The 20,946-nt window shown below is 44.6% G+C and overlaps 1 protein-coding gene across 1 annotated transcript in view; it reads left to right on the top strand.

The window, feature by feature from the left end:
* Window positions 1–3,958: 3,958 nt before the first annotated feature.
* The window catches only part of JCAD (junctional cadherin 5 associated), a 63,078-nt gene continuing 46,090 nt past the window's right edge, over window positions 3,959–20,946 (top strand). Inside the window, exon 1 of the mRNA XM_050311100.1 lies at window positions 3,959–4,122. The gene's annotated coding sequence lies outside the window, so the exon portion shown is untranslated. The remainder of the gene's footprint in view (window positions 4,123–20,946) is intronic.

Consider the following 20,946-nt stretch of genomic DNA (forward strand, 5'->3'; position numbering starts at 1 on the left):
GGGCCTCAGTTTCCTGGTGCACTTTGACTAAAGAAAACATTTGCTTTCTTTTACAACAGAATTAACTACCAGATGTCAAAACTGAAGAGTAGAAGTATGAAAATGTGGTCTGCTACCATTCCCAATGGGCTTTTTTTCCAAAAAGCTTGTGTTTTCTAGATCAATCATGAGGTTTTGTGTGAATCCTAATGGAAGATCTTTTAATAGTGTGGGTTGCAATATCACTTCAAGAAGCAGTTCCCTAATTCAAAAGAAATAGAAACTTTTTATTTCTAGTTCTCAGTTCACTTCATTAAAAAAGGGAGAAAAAATGCAAAATAGAAACTATTTGAGTTTATATAACATGTAATCTCCCATCTACCATGTCTATTATGAATTTTTCATCCCATTATCTCACAATGACTGGCCAGTGTAGGAGTTCTGGATGCTGCAAAATTGTACTTCATTGTACAGTTCATTGTGCTTCACATTTCCTTTCATTTGTTGCCCAATTCATATGAATGCTGACTAAAGAGCAAAATTGAATCCCTAAATAGTTCTAGTATGGGCTGTGTTTTGTTCTGCAGGCTTTAATGAGAGGCAGGTGAGCACCACAGTTTACAGACCTCAGCCTGTGTGATTACAGTGCAGAAATATCCAGCATCGCACAGAGGGTGCTGAAAGGGGATGCTCCTCTCACAGATCAGGAATAGTTTGTTGCTGTTTACACTTGGAAAACAGCCATTTCAGCTAAGAACCATCATGTTTGGATGGGATGAAGAGGGAAGGAGCTCTAGGAACCTATGTGAAGCTGACTTTGTTTTGGAGGCAGTGGGCATGTTTGTGGTCTGTACTGCAGCAGGACACATAAGGCAGGGAGCAGATCTGAGCTGCCTCAAAGCATGAGAGAAGAAAAAAAAACAAACTTCATCAATAGGCAGGCGTTCAACTTCCAAATACAGGATGCTATCTCAGACCCTAACTCTGGCAAAGGTTTCAGACCGAATGTTTTTTGTTTTTATTTCCTAAATAATACAAGGTTGAGGGAACAGGTGGTAAATTTGGGTCCAATTTGTTGACATGTCTAGAAGGAGAAAGGAAACAAACACTAAACCCATCCCTCTGTTATAACTTTTCTGCACATCCCAAAAAACAGGAGCAATGTGGAACACTGAAATGTCTTGCCTTGACATTTTAGAAACAAACCTCTAAATTTCCTTTATGTTTGTTTTTAAAGTGCTGGTTCTTTGTAAATTGAGTACAATCTGACCTAAGAGATAAGCTAGAGGAACCAAACCATGCATTAGGATCAAAAGCTTTCACTTAATGCAAAATTATTTTTGCTTTCCCCTCTCCCACCTTTTTGTTTTCAGTTTCTCTGGAAAAATGGTCTTTTTTTCAGGTCAACCTGCAGAGCAACATCTGCTGGCCTCTCTTCCTCCTGCTGTTTCCTATTGAACCAGCTAAGCAAAAATGAAAAATATACCCGTCTGCAGCACAGAGACTTCCCTTGTGCATGCAAAGATTCCACATCCAGGTGCAGCAGGGAGCACAAGAGAAGCCCTTTCTGGCAGTGTCGGTGCACAGGTCTGGTGCAGATACCAGTATTTGCAATCTGGGAGACCTGGGCTCTTCCAGCTGGGCCTTCCCCCAGAAGGGCTGTAGCAACACCTGTCCCTGCCCTAGGAGCATTTCTCATGCCTGCTTTCTTTGTGGGGTCCCACGCAAGGGTGAGGTAGAACCTGTAGTTGGAAACTATCAGTGGAATTGATGTTATGACAATTACAGCAATGCCAAGGAAAGCCCACTTGAGTGGAGTGAGCTGCTTGATTGGGGGAAGGAGAAGTTTTTGGTGAGCCAAGGGTATGTTGATGGGAGGTTTGGGAACTTTTTTGGGACATTTTCCTTCTAGCTCAGGCGCACATCCCTGCCTGTGGCACAGATATTTGGGATCTGTCCTGATTTCAGCTGGGATAGAGTTAATTTTCCTCCTAGTTACAGTGCTGTGTTTTGGATTTAGTATGAGAATAATGTTGATAACATTGATGTTATAGTTGTTGCTGAGCAGTGTCAAGGACTTTTCAGTTTCTTATGTGCAAGAAGCTGGGAGGAACCATAGCTGAGACAGCTGGCCTAAACTGGCCAAAGGGATGTTCCATGACCTAGAATGTCAGGCTCCATATATGAACTGTGGAGAGTTGGCTGGGAGGGGCCAGGCTGCTCAGGACCAGGCTAGGCACTGGTCAGTGGTTGGTGAGCAATTGTATTGTCTGTTTTTCCTATTATTATCATTATCATCATCATTGTCATTGTTGTTAACTTTATTTAAATTATTAAACTGGTCTTATCTCAACCCACAGGTTTTGCCTTTTTTCAGTTCTCCTCCCCCTCCCACTGGGGAGGCTGGAGAGAGGGAGTGAGCAGCTGCTTGGTACTTACTCATGGGCTGGGGCTAAACCACAACAGGTTACCTACTGCCTACCCCACAAAAACGAAGCACCCAAGATTAGGTGAGCTAGGCTGAGCCAAGCATTGGGGGTAACTTAGAGAGCTCGGTCTGAGCACTGGGAAGCAGGCTGATGACATCTCTGGAGACGCCCCAGTCAACTCAAGGAACTGCAGGCTGAACTGGGTGACAGGCTCTGAACCACTGCTGGTTGTTAAAGACACCAGACCTGTTCACCAGAGTGAGCTCTCTCAGCCATACCTGGGTGACCCAAAAAACTGCCTCCCCGTGCTCCTGGTCAGCACCCCAAGAGCAGAGCAATGGCTGTGATGCCCCAGCCAGCTGTCAGCTCCTGCCGAGGAACAGGAGTTGGCCAGACTGCCACGGGATGCTCTGCTGCTTTCCTCCTGCCCAGCACGGCCCCCGATCCGCCCCGATCCTCCCCTCCAGGGCGGGAGCTCTGCCCGCGTTTTTCAGAAAGGATGATTACATCTGCAAAGCACTCGGGAGCGCTTTGGGATGAAGAGTGTTATGTAAGTGTAAGATAATGTTATTTATAGATCCAGGTTTTATCCAAAATGGAATTAAACTTGTGTTCCTGAAACCTCTGCTATCAAAGACAAATTGGAATTTGTCCACTAGCTTCCACTACTTTGCATTCAAATTTTTTTTTCTTAGCTTAGCCCAAAGTTTAAGAATGAGTTTTATTTACAAATCACACCTCTCAAAAAGTGAAGGGATCTCTTTCCCATCAGCTGTGAGGTGACTGTGGAAGCCTGGGACTGTAGATGTGCTTTGCAACCACTTCAGCTGTGGCACCGAAGTGTCATAAATGAGGAAAGGAAAGCAGAGTTTGAGCTGGATTAAACAAGAAAACCACAAACAAATGTCCTAGGCACGATATTTTGCCTGCATTTAACACTGTCCATGTCAATCCATGAGCTGCAGGGAGGGTATCCAGCTTACATCACTGTTGGAGGTGGCACTTGTTCAGTGGACTAATGTTTGTGCTCCCTCAGAACTACAGACCCCGTGACCTTTTAAAGTCTTGTATTATTAACTTAGAGAGCTTTATTTGCTCTTTTGAAATATTAGATTCAAATCTCTCATATCTGTACTTTTTACAAGCCATGGAAACCCATGTTGCTGGGATGCCTGATGAAATCCAGCCTAACAGGTGTTAGGAATATGGTTTTATGAGGTACAGCACCTTGCATAGGTTAGTTTGTGCAGTTCATCTGCTGCCCCTCAGTTGTCATAGTATCTAGCATGAAATTCCACACATGCCTTTTATTTAGGAAAGAACACAAAAGTATGTTATCTTATTCCTCTGGAATTTTCCACAGTTATTTAGCATGTTAGTTTAAGCATAATTGGTTAGTGGGCTCTTGAAATTTATAACTTAGCAGTACTTATTTACATCAGGCTAAAAGTAGTTCATTTCTGTTGAGGTAAATGTGAAGCATTAGATTGCAAACGTACCTAATCCATCTCTCCTCCCCCATGACTAGAAATCCTGTGGTTAAAATAACACAGCCTCTATTCAGAGCACAAACTTAGAGCTGCTAGCAGGAGCAGGCTTGGGATTTAAACAACTCTCAGCAGATGAGTCTGTTCAAGGGTCTTTTTCGGGTTTGTTTTTCATCCTACTTCTGATCCATGAAAGGAAACCAGGCTCTTTCCTCTGGGCAAGCAAGGTAAAGATTTTCTGCATTCTGTATATGGTTGCATGTGCTTGTAAAGGAGCTTATACATGTGAGTGCAAAAATGCTGTTGCAAATGCAATTGTAAAAATGTTGCTGTTATAAAGCAAGAAGTGTTTGGCAAATGCCTTCACAACCTTTAACTGTTCTTTTGGTCTGGCTATTTTCACATAACGGTGAAGTGATGAAATGATAAATCTTGCACAGAGAAGCAAAGAGCAGTGATTCTTCCTCACACATTAGAGAGGCTGAGCATGTAGGCAACATAGGAAATAGCAAATCCAGGTGCTATTGCAATCAAGCCAGACTAAAGCAAAACTGGCATTTTGCTAACTGCCAGGTATAGTCCCTCCTGGGTTTGTCCAGCTGCTCTAATCCCTTTTGGGAGGCTGAGGCTGTGCAGGAGGATGGCACTGAGTCTGTTTACAGAGTGTATGCTAATGCTGCTCCAGTGTGACTCGTACAGTAACAGCAGAACCGTGCTTTCAGAAATGTTTGGATGCAGTGTGCCAGATAATTAACTGCCTTTATTTGCTCTTATTGCTTTCCAAGTCATAGGGGATGTAGAAAAGCATCATCTTTTCCTTGAATCCTTATTTTATTTGAAATCCAGGAAACAAGCGTGATGTCTGTGCTAATGCCCGTGGAACTGTACTCCCAGTGCCAGAGTCTGTTAACTCTCCCAGCCCTGTGCTGTGATTCACAGGGGATCCCAAGTACCAAATCAGTCCTCCTGCACCACGGTGTTCAAACAGAGCAGGTCGAGCTGCTGGGTAACATGGAAACACTGTTACTCAGATTTTTGCTTGATTTAAAAAAATGCTGCCCCTCTGTGCTCCGAGGCATGGGGCAGTGTGGGTGCGGTGGCAGAACTGAAGCACCGAACAAACGCTGCTCCAGGTGCTACCTTTCCAGGGCTGGAGAAAGCCTTGTTTCCCAACCAGAGATGCTCACTTTCCTCTTTCCCTACTTTCCTCTCCCTTTACCCTTCCCTGAGTGAGACAGGATGGTTTCACACTGTCCTGTCTGCAGCCACTGTCCTCCCACCTAGTCCCTGCTGTCCCACAGCCATGTCACCCTGACAGCAGGCACTCCACTCCTCTGCTCAGCCAGAGAAAAGAGGAGGACTCTGCTTAGCACACCGGGTCCCTCATAGCACGGAGCTGCCACACTGAGGGGAAGCCTTTCGGCTGGCAAAGGTGCCCTCGTCCCTTGAGCCAACAGTGCTGCTTTGTCCTGAAGGGAGAAATGCAGCTTTATCACTTGGGTGCCCGGCACAGAGAGTGACAAGCAGGGCTGTAAGGAATACAAACACTCTGCTTTTCCCAATACTCGTGTAAGAGCACGCCGTGGCAGAGAGGCAGCTCAGAGGAGAGAGAATCTGTGCAGAACAAAGAAATGCGGTCAGGCAGGAACTATAAAATTCCAACATAGAAAGTGGAGCTGATGTCATTTTAACGTCCTGAGCAGTGCCAAGAATTCTAAGCTCCGTATCAAGATTCAGTGCAAAACCCCCACAAACTCACAACTTGTTCTTGTGGAAAAATTAACTTTTATGGAAAATATGCATGGGAACATGCCAGAGGAGTGTGTTGCTTTATTTCTTTTATTAATTTTGAATACATTAGTTCAGAGAGCAATCTCATTTTAGCATCAGCTGCCTCTATCCAAGAAGCTGAAGCTGACATATCCTGCTCGGAAATACTGGAGGCGAGGGAACTGTGGTTTTTCGAAGGATCAGTTGTTAGTTGGGAAGAGCTGTTCGAGTAGGAAGGGGTGTGGGAAGGCTCAGTGGGATGACTGAGTTAACGCTTTTTTACTGGTGACAAATCTGAATCGTAATCAGATGCACCTGAATGGAACAGCATCATCAGCTATTATAACTCCGAATGCGTCAGCGGTGGGATCGCATGCGGCTCCTGTGATAAAGGTTACTCATGTCTGTCCTGCTATAGGACTGTCTTTGCTTATAACTTTGTCAGACTTGAACAGTTTAGACTGAGTTCTTCCAACTTGATTGTCTGCCTTGGGCTAAGTTCTTTTCTGGAAAATTTCAGCCAAAACTGTCCAGCCAGTTTTGTCCCTTCCAAGAATGAGCACAGGGAAAAAGGAATTGTTGTCCAACTTGAAAAAAAAGAAAGGAAGAAATGGGAGGGGGGAACCTGGTGATCCTTTCCTTGGATAGTTCTTATCCCTCTGCACTTTGGAAGTAAGATCTGAAATTTGGCAGCTCTGTATTAGGAATGTGATTTTTTTTTTTTTTACTTTGTAAATCTCCTCCAATTTGGCTTAGTGATAGCCTTTGAAGGAAAAAATAGCAACTTATTAGGGACGTGCTAGGGCTGAGTAGTCAAAATCCACTGAGATTCCTTCCTGCATGAGCGAGCTCAGCCCAGCATCCCAGCAGCTCCCAGTGCCGACCCTAGTGCTCCTGTGCAAGCAGCCAGTGCTACCAAGTTTCTACTGATCCTGCTGCTTCCCCGCAGATCTGCAGGGACCAGGCTACCTGTGTTCCCTCTCTGCAGTCCAAGAACTATCCCCAGCTCCAGAAGCAGAATGAAGATGGGCTGTCCATGTAATGCTGCTCAGGGCAGAGGTGTTGGTCAATGCAAAGGCAGGCAGGGAACAATACTCTCTGATTCTTTCCTGGCACAGCCAGGAGGCAGACAGGGACCCTGGGGACACTGGACTAAGCAAACCTCTGGTACTAGGATGCTAAAGCTGAAGGATTGCATACGACTGGGATGGGGTCACATGGGACTGGGATGGTACCTCACATGGTACAAGTGAGGAGTCAGGGGGCTTGGGAGCAGTGTAGGAAGGTGTATTTTCAAGGTGTGAGCCCTAGGGAGAGTCTGGACATGCCAGAGCCTGACATGAAACCTGAGATGCTCTATCCATGGTCTGTTTTCGGGACTGTGACTGCTGCCTCTCAGAATTGTCTTCAGTCCCACTCTCCCTGCAAGGTCTTCTGTGCCAGGTCTTGCTGAGGCTTTCCCCAGCCTGCTGTCAGTAGCTGCAGGGTGTGCCCCCCTGTCTGCACATGCCATAAGACCCTGCTACCTGATGTCCACTTCCATGATGGGAGCTGATGGAAGCTCTGCCTCAAGCAAGTCCAGTGTGCCTGATGCTGAACACTTTGGCACAGCCCCAGCCCCAGCTGTGGCTGTTGGTCACCCCTTGGTCTCAGCTCACGGCCTTGAAGCGCTGCCCTGTGGGACCCATGAAGCCTGAAAGGGTGGATGTGGGCATGGGTCTTGCTGCAGCACCGTGGTGGGATGAGCGACCAAGGCTCTGATAAAATGATGCCTGGTGCAACCAAGCTGTTTGCTTACATGCCTGTCTCTGTTTCCATTCTGTTCAAGTGGCTAAAGAACCACCACACACTTGCTGGAGGTACCAGAGCATCCAGATACTACAGGTAGGTGTGTCATTGTAAGTCCCAGTGTTGGGAAAATCAGTAATTCTTACTAAGAGGAGGACTTGGGAAGAAAATAAAGCCTAGGACCGCACTGAACTCTAAGGAAAAAGAAAAATAATTCTATATAACATTGCCAGTGAAGACAGTCCATGCTGTACCATGGGATAAAGTTAAGGCCTCTGGCAAAACACTGTGTGATCATGTAATAAAGGTATCATAACAGATAGCACAAAGGAGGCCTAATTCTGGCATTTCTTCCCTCATGGATTTTTTCAGTCCTAACTGTACTCTTATAGCCTATTTTTATATGCAATGCATATGCAACATTTGGGGACAGATGGTGAAATCTCAGTGTTCATTGTGCCTCTTGACGTGATTTCCACATCGGAAGGTAGGGATCTGCAATCTGCTTGTTTCCGCTCCTGCTGAAGTGTCAGGGAAAGGTGATTTCCTTCACTTCTTGTATGACTGTAGACTGTGGAGCATCCTGGACAGCCTCTCCTTCCACAGAGACAGACAGTGAAGTTTCAGTATCCTGGAGCCCCATGCACACACCAAGACTCAGCTCTGTAAAACTGTGTAAAAACAAAGATCAGAAGAACAGGAGCTGACAATGTGAGAAGACCAGAGCTGCCTACAGACAGCTACTGGGAGAGGAAGGAGTTCTAGGAAGCTGTGAGACAGTGCTGGCCAGCATGTCAGGCAGTGCTTGCTTCACACCAGCAGCCTCTCCTTTGTCAAGGATATCACAAACAGGAGTTTTAAGCAGGGATTTGCAGGAGAACTGAAACAGAAAATGAAAAGGAGTGGTGGATACTTATGGGCTTCTGCTCCAAGTGCCATGGAAGAAAATGTATATCCGTAACCTTTGATACTGGAGGAATGCGGATGGGTGGAGTGGAGGCTGACAAAGGACCAGAGATGTTTATGGGGGATGTCATTGTGGAAGCTGTCACAGAAGTAATAAATGCAGGAGGATGTTGCTGTTACAACTTTGATGAGATGATTACAAGTGGGGAACAACATCATGAATGAAGCAGACAGGTCTGTTCATAAAATTTCTCACACAGATCCAAAAGAGCTACATCCTCCTCATCTGCACCCTGGATGGTCCTACTTCATACAGGGGATCTGCCATGTCTTCAGATGCAACCATGAAATACATGGCACCTGGCCTGCATGACCTTTACAGAATCCTTCAAGTTCAGGGACACTTTGGAAAATGTGATTTTTTTGGTGCTCTGTTGTCTTTCATCTCAAATGTAGAAGGGGATTGAATATGCAGTCATATCAGGGAAAAAAAGCTCATTTCTGATAAGGCAAAGGCCTTACCTTTTTCACAAAAATGTGATGGGTCATGCATGCCCAGCCATACCCACCTTTTTCCCCCTTCTCCTTGGGCACACAGTCCTGCTGCTGCATGTTGGGTTGCAGCAACCTGCAGCTAAACCTGCACTTCCATCCCCAGCCATCTCAACAGGCAAAATGCAGAATGGCTTTCTTACACAGCACATCCAGTGCTGGGACTGCCAGGGTTTGCATCCCTGTTGCACCTCGGCACTAGGCGGAAATGGTGTTGTCAATAACCTATTTCAGAGAAAGAGAATCAAAGGAAGTTGCATTCTCCTCCTCTGACGCCTTTGCTTGTAATGAATTGTTTGGCCTCTTGCATATGTGTAATCAAACGCTGCTGCTTTTCACATGCTACAGCTCACTGTGTTTAAACTGAGAGGAATCTCCCTTAAATATTTATTTAAACAATAACATCCCCTGAGCTCTTTATAAATTGGTCTGCAAGATTGACCCCAAATGCTTTTCTAAAAATTTATTATAACTGCTTTTCTGCCTGCCCACTGTGCTGTGGGCCAGCACCTCCTTCTTCCAGAGCTCCAGATCAGAAAGCCAGTGCCTGCTCCACAGGACTTAGGAACCCATCCCTCAAATAGTGTCAGCAGCTCCCAGAGTCATAGGGCAGAGTTTCAGCAGTCATATTGTTTCTGGACTATGAACTTAACAATCCTGTAACTTCCAGGAATAGGCTCCTTTCAGGCACAGATACTCCTTTTCAGGTGCTCTGAGAGCCATTTCTTCCTACTGGTACCCACACACAACAGCTGAGGCTGGAAACACAGTGATGCCAACCCTCTGTGGCTTGCAACAGCCGGAGAAGTGGGGGAAAGCTGAGGCTACTGACACCTTTCAATATCATTTAAATTATAACTTCATAACCTGCAGTTCTGGGAACTTTCTGAGCAAAAGGCCCTAAAGACACCTAAAACACACAATGTGCTCTGTACTATTCAAATCTGCAAAGGAAGGACTCACCATCCAAAATAAAAATATTTTTATATTGTACATAAAAGAGAGGATTCAAACTCTTCACTTATAGACCATTTTTTTGTATTTAATTTTAGCTAAGTTACTTTCACCAAATAAACACTTTCACCAAAGTGTTGGTTGTATTAATGTTATTTGTTAAAAAGTTTGCCCTAGATTATCAGTGTTTAAGAAAAAGTGGTAGAGAGCTACAGTCCTTCTTCTGCATTTCTAATTCCACATTCTTCCAGCATCTTGATTAATCAGTTACAGGCAAAATCTTCATAGCCAACATGGGTAGGAACTGTATTACTCACAAGCTAAAGTAAGTGCAAAGAAGATAATTCATTATGCTGCTATTTAGCTATAATTGAGGCTCATCTCCTCATTCTAGGCTCTGTGTGGGTTTAGTCACAGGAGCTAAACTGGGGAGAAGCACCAAAGCTTCTCTGAATAATTTGTATTCTTGCCCCCGTTCTTTCTTATTAATTACATCAAGGCATATCTCCAAGGAGACCAAGGGTGATGCCATCAGTCTCTTAGGTCCCCCCTAAACCTGCACTTGCTTTGCTAAGTGCACCACTCTTTGGCTGGTCCCTTGGGAGGAAGAGGAAGGCTGCATTTTGCTTCAGATTTTTCTTGTTCTGAGTGCAGATTTCAACAGACTAAATGAAAAGGTACAGCATTTTGAGAGTGAATGGTACTGGTGAAGCTGGGAGATAATCAGAATTTTCTAGTGGCTGAAGATGATTGCAGAAACAGTTTTGAACATCAGGAGGACACAGTGTTACTTTTCTCCCATAGTGAATGCAATATGTGGAACATTTGCCTCAGACATAATTTTCCTTTTTCCAGGCTGAACTGGAAAGATCTCCTTGTACTTTTTTCTCCATTAGACAAGGCCATCGTCAGCAACATGGATGAAGTATCACAGTTCAATAGTTTCAAATCAATACTTCATTACTTTGTTCTGTTCAGAGAAAGCACATTTTTCTCTGCATGGGTATATAGAGCCTTTATCCAGCTCGCATCCAACCAGCCATCTTGTGTCAGTGTTAGGGTCAATTCCCTCCTTTTAATTTCCTCTCATTCTTTATTCACAGCATCTGGAATGAATGTGTCTGAAAGCGGATTTCCAGAATAAAGTGAAGTTGTTTTTTTTTTTTAATTTCTTGTCTGTACCAGTCAATCTGAACAGGTATTTAGTAGCAAGAAAGGGATCTTTCTTCCTCTCCTTCCAAACTTCTGCCTTGCATAGCCACTGGTCCTGGTATTTCCATTTCATGGGAACTTCTGAAAGTCATACCTTTGTTCACAATCAGATCAGAAAGTCAGATTGCAGAAAATTTGAGGGAACTGCTTCGTCCTGCAACTGTTGTTTCAGACATGTCCAGGTCACTTAATTCCAGAAGCAAAACATTTTGATGGTCCAGAACTGAAACAACTTGTTTGCAATTTGATCTGAATGAAAAACTCTGACTTCCTCTCAGTTTGACACTAGTCCATACCCTCTCTTTTTGGCTTTGGCATCTCATGTGGGCTTATGCTTGTCTACAGCTATTTCTCACCAGCTGAGCTGCAGGCACCTATAAGCCACAGCAATCATACTCCTGTGTCATCCCACTGGAGATGGGAATACCTTTTTCACCAAGGATGAGGCTTCTCTCATGATCATACACAGCTGTAATGGAATGTATTCACCCCGAAGAGGGACTTTGGTGGTGTGACCCAAAGCACTGCAGCAGAACTCCCATCTCCTTATGGAAACCCCTGGAGAGCTGCAGGAAGGCACTGAAAAATGCAAGACTGAGGAAACCATTCATGTACCGTGACCTGGAGCTGTGCCAGAAGAACCATAAACAGCCATGTACCATGACCTGAAGCTGTGCCAGAAGAAGCAAGCCCACTGCTTTCGCTGTACTCTTGTAAGGACTGGAGCTGCCTCCTCGACATGGTGATACTCACTTCCCAACATCCATCCTCCTAGATTTGCAGAAGGAGCTTGAAGTGTGATGCCCCGCATTTGTGTTGGCTGTCCTACCCACGAAACCAGCTGTTTCCTTCTGCCCAGTAAGTGCTGGAGGGTTGTGGACAGCCTAGGCATAAGTCAAAAGCAGAATCGGGAACTGTGACCACTGTACCAGGCACCCCTGTAGGGGTCTCAGATGTTTGCACGGCCAAGGTCTGCTCAAAGAAGCATTGCTTTAATCCAGCCATGTTCGTGTGGCTTTGTGAGCAATGAAACAGCACTGTTGTTATTTATTAGGTAGAATACTGCCCAGTCCTGGGCCTGAACTCTCCAGAACAAAGCCCAGTATATACAATCAGTCTTGCCTCTCTCCAAACAGCATTCAGCATCAATCACAGCACTGTAAATTGTTTACACAAAACTGGAGACATCATAACTTATGAAATAGCTCTCTTGTCAGTCAGATAAGTAAATATTTCGAAAGACTGTGAACATCATGGCAAGCTCGAACTGCCCAGACCAGCTCCAAATGGATCCAAGTTAACAGGCGACCAGATTTGCCTTGTCTTTGATGTCCCTGCTCCAAATCAGCTTGAGAAGGGATCTGAAAACAAGCCTCCCTAAGGGAGGCTAATGCAGTTTTAAAGATGCTCAACCTTCTGTAGAGATAACAGAAGGAAAAAAATCATGAGAAGTGTTTGCAAAGAGAATGCCTTCTTGAAGCTGTAAATTTGAACTTGAGGGAGTCAGACCCTCCCCCTCCTTCTCCATGTCCTCCTCTCTTAACCCAAACAAACAAAGTGAATGCCAGCAAGTTTCTTCTGCAGAAATGATCCAGCATTCATTCCTTGGGCCATAGCTAGAGGCTGCTGGGGTGGGTCCCACTCTGTTGGTGAAATGGATCCTGGAAGCACCTTCACACAACCATCTCTTGTTTCAGGCAGCCATCCCATGGGTTTTGGGCATGAGAAAGGGAATAGTGTTTGCATCGACTCCCATAATTCCATTACCTGCCCGTGGTAACTCTCCCTGCTTTTGGAAATAGACTATTTCACAGCTAACCGCTTTGGAAACACTTGGAAATATGTTGTTTTATGAGATATTTGTTTCCAATCATTTCCAACAATTATTTGGGATCTTTTTCCTTTCGAGTTCACTGAGTTGTACCAGTTCATCTCCTTTTCAAAGGGATCGTGTTACAGGCAGGAATGCAGAGTTGAAAGGACCTGAGTCTTTGCAATAGGAATTTGTTTTGGAAGCAAGCGAGTTGGAAGGAGAGGAAACGGGCAGCCCACCAAGGGCTTCGGCAGGATTATCCTACCCTTTCAGCAAGCCACAATCAGGGCGACTCATGAACTGAGGCTGAGCCTGCTTCAAGTTGGGGGTAGGGACAGACAGACTGCTCCTACCAGCAGTTTAATACAGCAGAGGATCTAGTCATGTTTTTTGATACCTCGTCTGAAAAATCACTCAGGCACAGACCTCACTAAGGCAAATCATAGAATTGTAGAATAACCTGAGTTGGAAGGGCCCCCCAAAGATCACTGAGTCCAACTGTGGCAGCCACTACAAGTGCTGAAAATATTCACGTAGGTGAAGGTGGCTGTAGGGTACTGCTGTTGGGTCACTGAGGTGCTGAGGAGGGCACTCTTCTGCACAGAGCCCCACTGAAGGCCAGGCACAAAATTCACTATCAGCTGGAGACTCATAGACTTGATGTTATCCTGATGCTGAGTCATTGGCTCAACTGCATGTTTGGCATTTATTCACTTGGTACCTGGCTGCCACCTCCTGTCCTGCATTTTCTTTAATAAGATTTTAGTTCTTAGTCTTTTAAGTTACTTCAACACCTCCTGTTGCTGGTGCACTAGGGTAGTTGTCTTAAAATATGTGTTTCCTTGCAGTGTTTGTATTGCTTATTTAATGTCAGAGGCATGTGTGAGGCTGTCCATGTTTGCAAAAAGACAGGGTTTTCATCCCAGGACTAAATCAAATGCTACCAAGACAGCACAGGACAGACATAAATAAAACATAGGTTGTAGAGACCAACTGTCAGTGGTTCTCAGCTCCTTAAATATCTGTTTCTGATTGTGCACAACTGTATTTACTGGCATGCCTCAATGTATTCAGTATAAACTGATGACTGATTGAGAAAACAAGTTTACCCCCCCCCAGAAAACAAACCAAAAAAAGAGTAACTTCTTACTGTGGTAGCACAAATGGGTAGATGCAGAGGGGAGATGGGAAAAGGCTGCAGAACTAACACTGACTTGGTGGCACACAGGCCAGTGCAAAATACTATCAATATGTTCATGTACCACAGATGCAGAGAGGGTTCACACAGTGGAGTAAATGTTTCCCAGTTCCTAGATATACATGATAGAAAACGACAGTATGCAGAAGGAAATATATTCCAGGAATCTGCCAGAAAGAAAGGTGCTACTTTTCAAAAAAGAGCTGGAAACACTCCAGCTCTGGATCCATATCCAGCTCTACCCTCCAGCCACGATTATTAAACTGCACTAATGCAGACACCACACCACCATAAGTGCCACAGCTCTTATGGGCTACATACCTGAATAGCATTGCTTATGTGGCTGTCACTGAACGGGGTGTCCCAATATGCTGGAAGTACCTGTGGACATTCCAGGAGGAATAGCCTCCCACCACCTGGAGCCTTAAAGCCCCAGGACTCCTATACTGTGCAGGACCCCACAGCAGACACAGCCCATCGCAGTTGTGTCCCTTCCCCCATTCTGGGGCAAGGGGTGGACCATCTTTTCCATCAATCACTGGATACATACTCCGCTGTCTTCTTTCTGAGCAGGTGATGTGTTGGTAACTGCTACTTTAGGCTTTGTTGTAAGACGAAGGTACTATGGAGCTGTCTCTGTGTTACTGTTCCTATTGACCAGCACCTACAACAGGAAGTTTGCAGTGGGGGTAGATTTGCCCTTAACTAAGTGCATTTCTTTTCCCATCTTCATTGCAACATGTCACTGTTTTTTCAAGCATTAGTGATTTTTTCCCCCCCTCTTAACATTGTCTCTGATTTCTGTGTCATGAGGGGGAGTATTGTCAGATTGCATTCTCATGATGGGAGAGGCAGAAAATCCGTTCTGTATATCATGTGACCTTGGCTTCCAACACCACAAAGGATTTCTTCAAGCCCTGCTCATTATCTCGTTTTATACTTTAAAAGAAAAATGAAAATGCTGGTGACAAATGGCCTCGTTTATCACATTTAATTGACTGACTGTTCTTTTAAGCCTCTGAAACACACACTTTGCGCCAAAGCACTGGAAAAAGAACATACCATTTACCCTGGACTGCTGCCAGGTCACATTAAAAAATGGTCAGGAGGTTTTTTCTAGATCAGTACATGGAGCAGGAGTGAGTGGGTGCACTCTCACCCCAGAATCCTTTCCTCCTGGTTTCAACCAGCTCTGGCAGTGTCAATCCTTTCACAAGCAAGCAGCAGAAGTGGGGTTGCAGTGAAACTGTCATGGGAAGGGCAAAGCCATTTCAGAGTTGTATGTGAAAGGTATCAGTACTTCCCTGTTTGACTAAAGGAGTGCCTAGAATGGACTCTGGGGGTCTCCCTTCATCCCAGAACTAACAGAACTAACCAACAACTTCAGTGACAGCTTGGGCAATGGGAAAATGAAGCAATGAGCTTGTTTCAACTGTGGCAGGTCTTATGCTGGCTGTAGGTTGCAGGAATGACAAAATGGAGAAAAGGATTGAAAACCCCAAAGATACAGTTTGGAGGGATGAATGCACACCTCTCCCCAGTGTCGCTGAGCCATGCTGGGGCTGACTGCCCCAGGCTGCTGGTCAGCTCTGAGGACCTGCAGATTGTGATGGGTTATGGGCTGCCTGAGTACCTGTAATGTCATGCTATTGCAAACAAAAAACCTAAACACCATTTTGGAGTACATAAATAGAAATGCAGTGTATAAGACATCTCCCTTCCCTCAGTTCAGCTCCCCTTCCTACTGGGAGACTGCACCTAAAGATTTTTTTTATGGATGGAGATGTTATTCCTCAAGAAAAGTTTATACAGGTATGAGTAGGAAGGTAGGCTAAAGAAAATGGATTTCATTAAAAAAGAGATGTCTAAAGGGAGAAAAAATTGCTTTCAAGCATATAAGCTCACAAGCTGAGCAACAAGAAAATTAATAAACTGTTCTCTGTCCCTGCTGTAGATATCAGCCACATGCTAAATTTTGAGTAAGAGTGTGTACTGTGTCTGGCTGGGAGGGAGTTAAGAAAAATTTAAGACAGATTTAAGAAACGTTCCTAATAGTAAGTGTAGTAAAACACTGAAATACATTGTCTCAGGAGACTGCGGAGGTTCTGTTATTAAGGATTTTTAAGAATAGGTTATCCAGACACCTGTAAGGACTGACCTAGGCATGTGGTGGAAGGATGGACTGGAGCCAGCCGGAGTCCCTTGGGTCTGTTTACATGACATTTTCATCACAGTAATGTGAACACAAGACTCTTCTTATAAAGTACTAAAACAATCACCCCGATTTCTAAACAGCCCCCAGGAAAGGCGTCAGTCTCAACTTAGACTAGCCACAGTTTGAAGATGGAAACCTTTTGACTTCTTTCCTCAACCCACCCTCAGACAAACCTGTTCAAAAGGGCCAATGAACCTGAAAATCACAGAAACCTCTCCCTTCCTGTTCTCTGCTGGCCTGGGATCCCCAAGCTGGACAGTACAGTGACAGGACCTTTGTCCCAGGACACACTGGGGTCCCATGCCTTGGGAGAGCTGTTCCCACATTCCTGCTCCTTGCCATGGCAGCACACACAGGGTACTCCAAAGCCCAGTGCCATCCTCCAAGGCTGCTCACCCCTGAGGAGATCTGGTCCCTCTGCAGCCCCAGCCGCCCCACACTGACCACCAGGGGACTCAGCCTTGCATCCAAAGTAAAAGATTGGCACAAATCCTGCTGTCCCAATTAGCCACTCATCTAATCCTTGTGATGTCAGCTGGGCTTCTGTGGCAGGATCTGGCCCACTGCCGAAGAGTTCTGGGTTTTATTCTCCTGCCTCTGGCCGGTGGTGGCAGTAGGAGCCTCCAGGTGTGAGCCTGTAGTAGGAGCCTGCTCTGGCATTGTAGGCACCCAACAAAATTCACTGCCAAGTTTTGTTCATCTTGGTGGGAAAATGCAATAGAAAGGTGTTCCCTGAAGAATGAAGAAGAATCCCACCATGCAGTTCCTCTTTGACTCCACAGCACATACATATATATGTGTATGGGTTTGATTATACCTATGTATATAGATGCAGATATAGATATATACTGCAATTATACTGTTGATATGTTTTCTACAAGCACAGTCTCTGTAGCTAAGACATGTTACATGTGTGGAATGGGGAGGAAAGGAAGAGAAGGAAGGAGAGGAAACCGCTGCTGCACACAGCAGCTCTCCTCTAACCCCCATTTTTTACACTGATGGAATGCACCCAGCGACTGTTTCTACTATTTAAGGAAAAAGGTTCCTATACAAAATCCTGTGGTTTTGAAGTGATCCTTTTATAGGCATAAAAAGATTTTTCCACATCCCTCTATTTGATTTCTTTTTTTTACTCAGACCTGGCTACTCCAATAGATATTTGCAGAATTTCATGCACTGGAATAAGACACTTCATTCCTATTCTTGGTACTAGAGATCAAATATCCCACCAATTTACCACATAAAGCCATGGGGATGAAAACTGAAGTCAGTTTAGCTGTAGGGCAGTGCAAGAGAGTTGAATTTGGTCCCACACCCATCCCCAGGGATTTTGAGCTGGCAATGACCCATCACAGAATTGAACATGCTGTATGTCCTGCAGAGGATTCGCCTACTCCTGGGCTTTTCAGTGGTGGTGAATATTAATGGCATTTGTAATTTGGAGTAACTATATGTTAACCTTGAGTTAATAATACAGGGTTTTAGGGAGCTTATCCTAAACAGAAGTTGGATGCAATTCACAGCCTGCACCTGGAACAGGACCTGAACAGTCATCTCTCCTGTCCCAGAAGTGGGAGATGTGGCATTCACATCTGTTCAGGCTCAGAAAGCAGTGAGCACATCCAGCATCCTGGACAGTGGGTTGCTGGCAATGGTCTGGGACAGGGCAGTGATGTCTGGGGTGTAGTTTTGGGCTCTCCTGCAGGAAGACTTGTGCAGGCAGCACACATCATGTGCAGGATCTTGGGTGGGACATGTACAGCCCAAGGGCAGATGCTGAGCTTCTTGGTCCAGGTAAAATATTGGGATATGACAAAGCAAAGCAAAGCTTAGGGATTTAGAAGCAAGTCCATAGACACCTGAGAGTTCCCTGTCTCCCTCTTCAGGCAACAGCATCCCTGAGGGCATCTGGGTACAAGTGCTAAGATGGGGATCCAAAAGCAGTGTTACACAGCTCAGTGCTTTGTAAGGACCAACACAATCTTTAATTTATTCTTCCAGACTATACAGTCATATACTGTGCAGGAGGTAGCTTTTCTGCACAAAACTACAAGCCAAGGGATTTACAGAGCTCCAGTAGCCACTCAGTGCCAGATGTCTATTATCTCATCACATACATATGCTGCACAACGATGCTGGTGCTAATACCTTCCTTCACCACTGCAGACACATGCCTGGTACCACCAGTTTGTGCTGACATAAATAACAACCTGTCCAAGCATCTCCTCTACAAATGTTGGGGGAAGGGGAAAGAACGTACATTCCAGATGGAAATACAACCAGAGGTTGTACCCTTGGTGGCTTCAAGTTATGTAATTTTATCTCAATGCAACCTGAGAGAGAGTGATTCCTCCACAAACTGCATTGTATTTGGCTGCTTACACTTACTTTTTTATGACTTTAGTGGGACTGGTAATAGGGATGATGAAAAAAGTACTGCAAAGCAGCTGAGACCCCTGTATATTGTAAAAAATTAACCTGCTAGGTGGTTTCCCCTTGACAGATGAGGTTTGTTCACTTATTCCTGCTTGAAAGTTATGTAAATCTCTCACTTCAGAGGAATAAATTTTGATTTACTCCCACACTGAATGAGTGGGCAATTCTGAAGCTGAATTTTGGATCAGTGGTACAGATCTCAACTCTACAGGTTTTCAGGATTAGCAGTTTGAAATCATCTTTTAACTGTATATGCGGCCACCACAGAAAATTGTGTGATCCACATATGATTCCAACCAATCTAGCGGGAATGAGTAAGCCCAGGCTGAAGATATACTAACAGAATGGGGATGAAAAACTAAATGGTGCCTGCTCATAGAGGGACAAACTCATAGCACCCTCCCAAATCGTGGGTGGTCTATTGTGCATTGCTCTAGTCAATGAGAACATTGCACTCATACACGCAAACGTAATTTGAAAAACCATTATATAAACGAACAAAGATTGCATTGTAACCTCATCATTTGCACACACTGAGCCTTGGCCCTCCATTCCTCTTGAGTACATAGTAGCCTCTTCAAAACCCTGAAATTTGATTTTAAAAAAAGAATGCTGTGGGTGTTGAGTTAGCATAGAAGTACACAAGACCATTGATGACTCTGTTTTCATCGACACAGAGCATAAGGCAACCAGATGATTTATTTTTATTGGCACTGCTGGTAGATAAGCTTCCACTATTATGAGGGAGAGAAGTGTGGGTTGGCCCAGGCTGTCAGTCAGAGCGTGCCCAGCAAAACACCCAATTCAGTAAGTACATCCTCCCTAAGGACATGCTGTGGAGGAAGGCTAGGATCCCTGCTTCTCCCATGGCACTCAGAAATAACCAGAAGTGCTCTGACTCAACAAAGGGCTTGGACCGTTGTTGATTTTTGCAAATGTTGTGGCATTTCACAGGACATCGTGGCTATGCTACAACTGAATGAAAAATATTCAAATTAAAATAACAACTAAACTCTGAGACTGAAAAATAGAAATTCTCTATCAGCGTTCTGAGACCTGGTGCCACCAACCCCTTCCCAGACTTCAGTGGAGTGAAGGAAAGCACAAGGTGGAGTATCTTCTCTTGGAGAGTTGCAGCCTGAAGAGACTCACCAGCTCCCAGGGAAGCCCACCGGCTTCTCCCCCTCCCAGGCAGACACAGCTCCATGTGCCCCCTCCCCCAGTGGCTATCAAAACTGTTTGCAAATGCCAAAATCTGCCCTGCCCTTCCTTCCCCCCACCCCCAACTACCTCACTGCATCACTTCCCCTCTTGCCTGGGAGAGCTACTGTGGTTATTCTCATTTCTCCCCTGTGCCCACTTCAGCAAGGGTTTCTGGTGTACAGCAATGAACTTTGACTGTTCCTCTCCTGGTTTCTACAAAACTAACACTTTGGGATCACCTGGACTCCAGAATTAAGAGGACAAACTTTTGACAGATATTCCCACTCTTGCCAAGTTGCGGCTAATTTATCCTTTCTTTGAAGGAGACCTTGACTATCATGCAAATTACATTTTTACCCCGTTCATCTGAGATCTCAAGTGGGAAAGGAATTTTTTTTTATTAAGACTGATAGAGAATTCTATCAAGTAAAAAGACCATGAATACAAATGAATGATCAGGGAAGAATATTAAATGATATTAACAGCCCTGCAGAATTCCTCCATAGCTTTAAATTTCTGTGCTGTGGGTTTGTGTGCCTCCACAGTAGCTGAGTAGTACTCACACTTCCTGGACAATAGCAGCATACTTTGAATTCACTTCTGCTTGGAAACAAGGCAACTCTTCTGCAGCTTCAAGGACAACAACAAAGAAATCTCAAAAAAGAGCAACTCGCAGTTCCATATGCACAAGCACATGCTTTGGGCAAGTCTGAAAGCATCTGCAGTGGGGAGCAGAGCTACTTGGACTTCTGAGACTTAAAAATGTTCTTCCCAAAACTAAGATTTTGTCACTGTTTTTTTTAAAGTCAATTGTTGCAGGAAAACGTTGCTTTTGAACAAGTGTTCTGCAGTGTATTAAAAAAAGTTGTAATTTAAGTCTGCAAGTTTTAGAAAACAAAATACCTTAAGAAATTTGAATGTCTTTTGTCCAGCTCTGGTACCAAGTACATAACAATTCAAAAAATATCAAATGGTATTCCTTATATTTGGGGTTCTTTTTC

This window comes from Myiozetetes cayanensis, unplaced genomic scaffold (genome assembly GCF_022539395.1).
Source record: "Myiozetetes cayanensis isolate MyiCay16 unplaced genomic scaffold, myiCay2020 scf1, whole genome shotgun sequence".
NCBI lineage: Eukaryota > Metazoa > Chordata > Aves > Passeriformes > Tyrannidae > Myiozetetes > Myiozetetes cayanensis.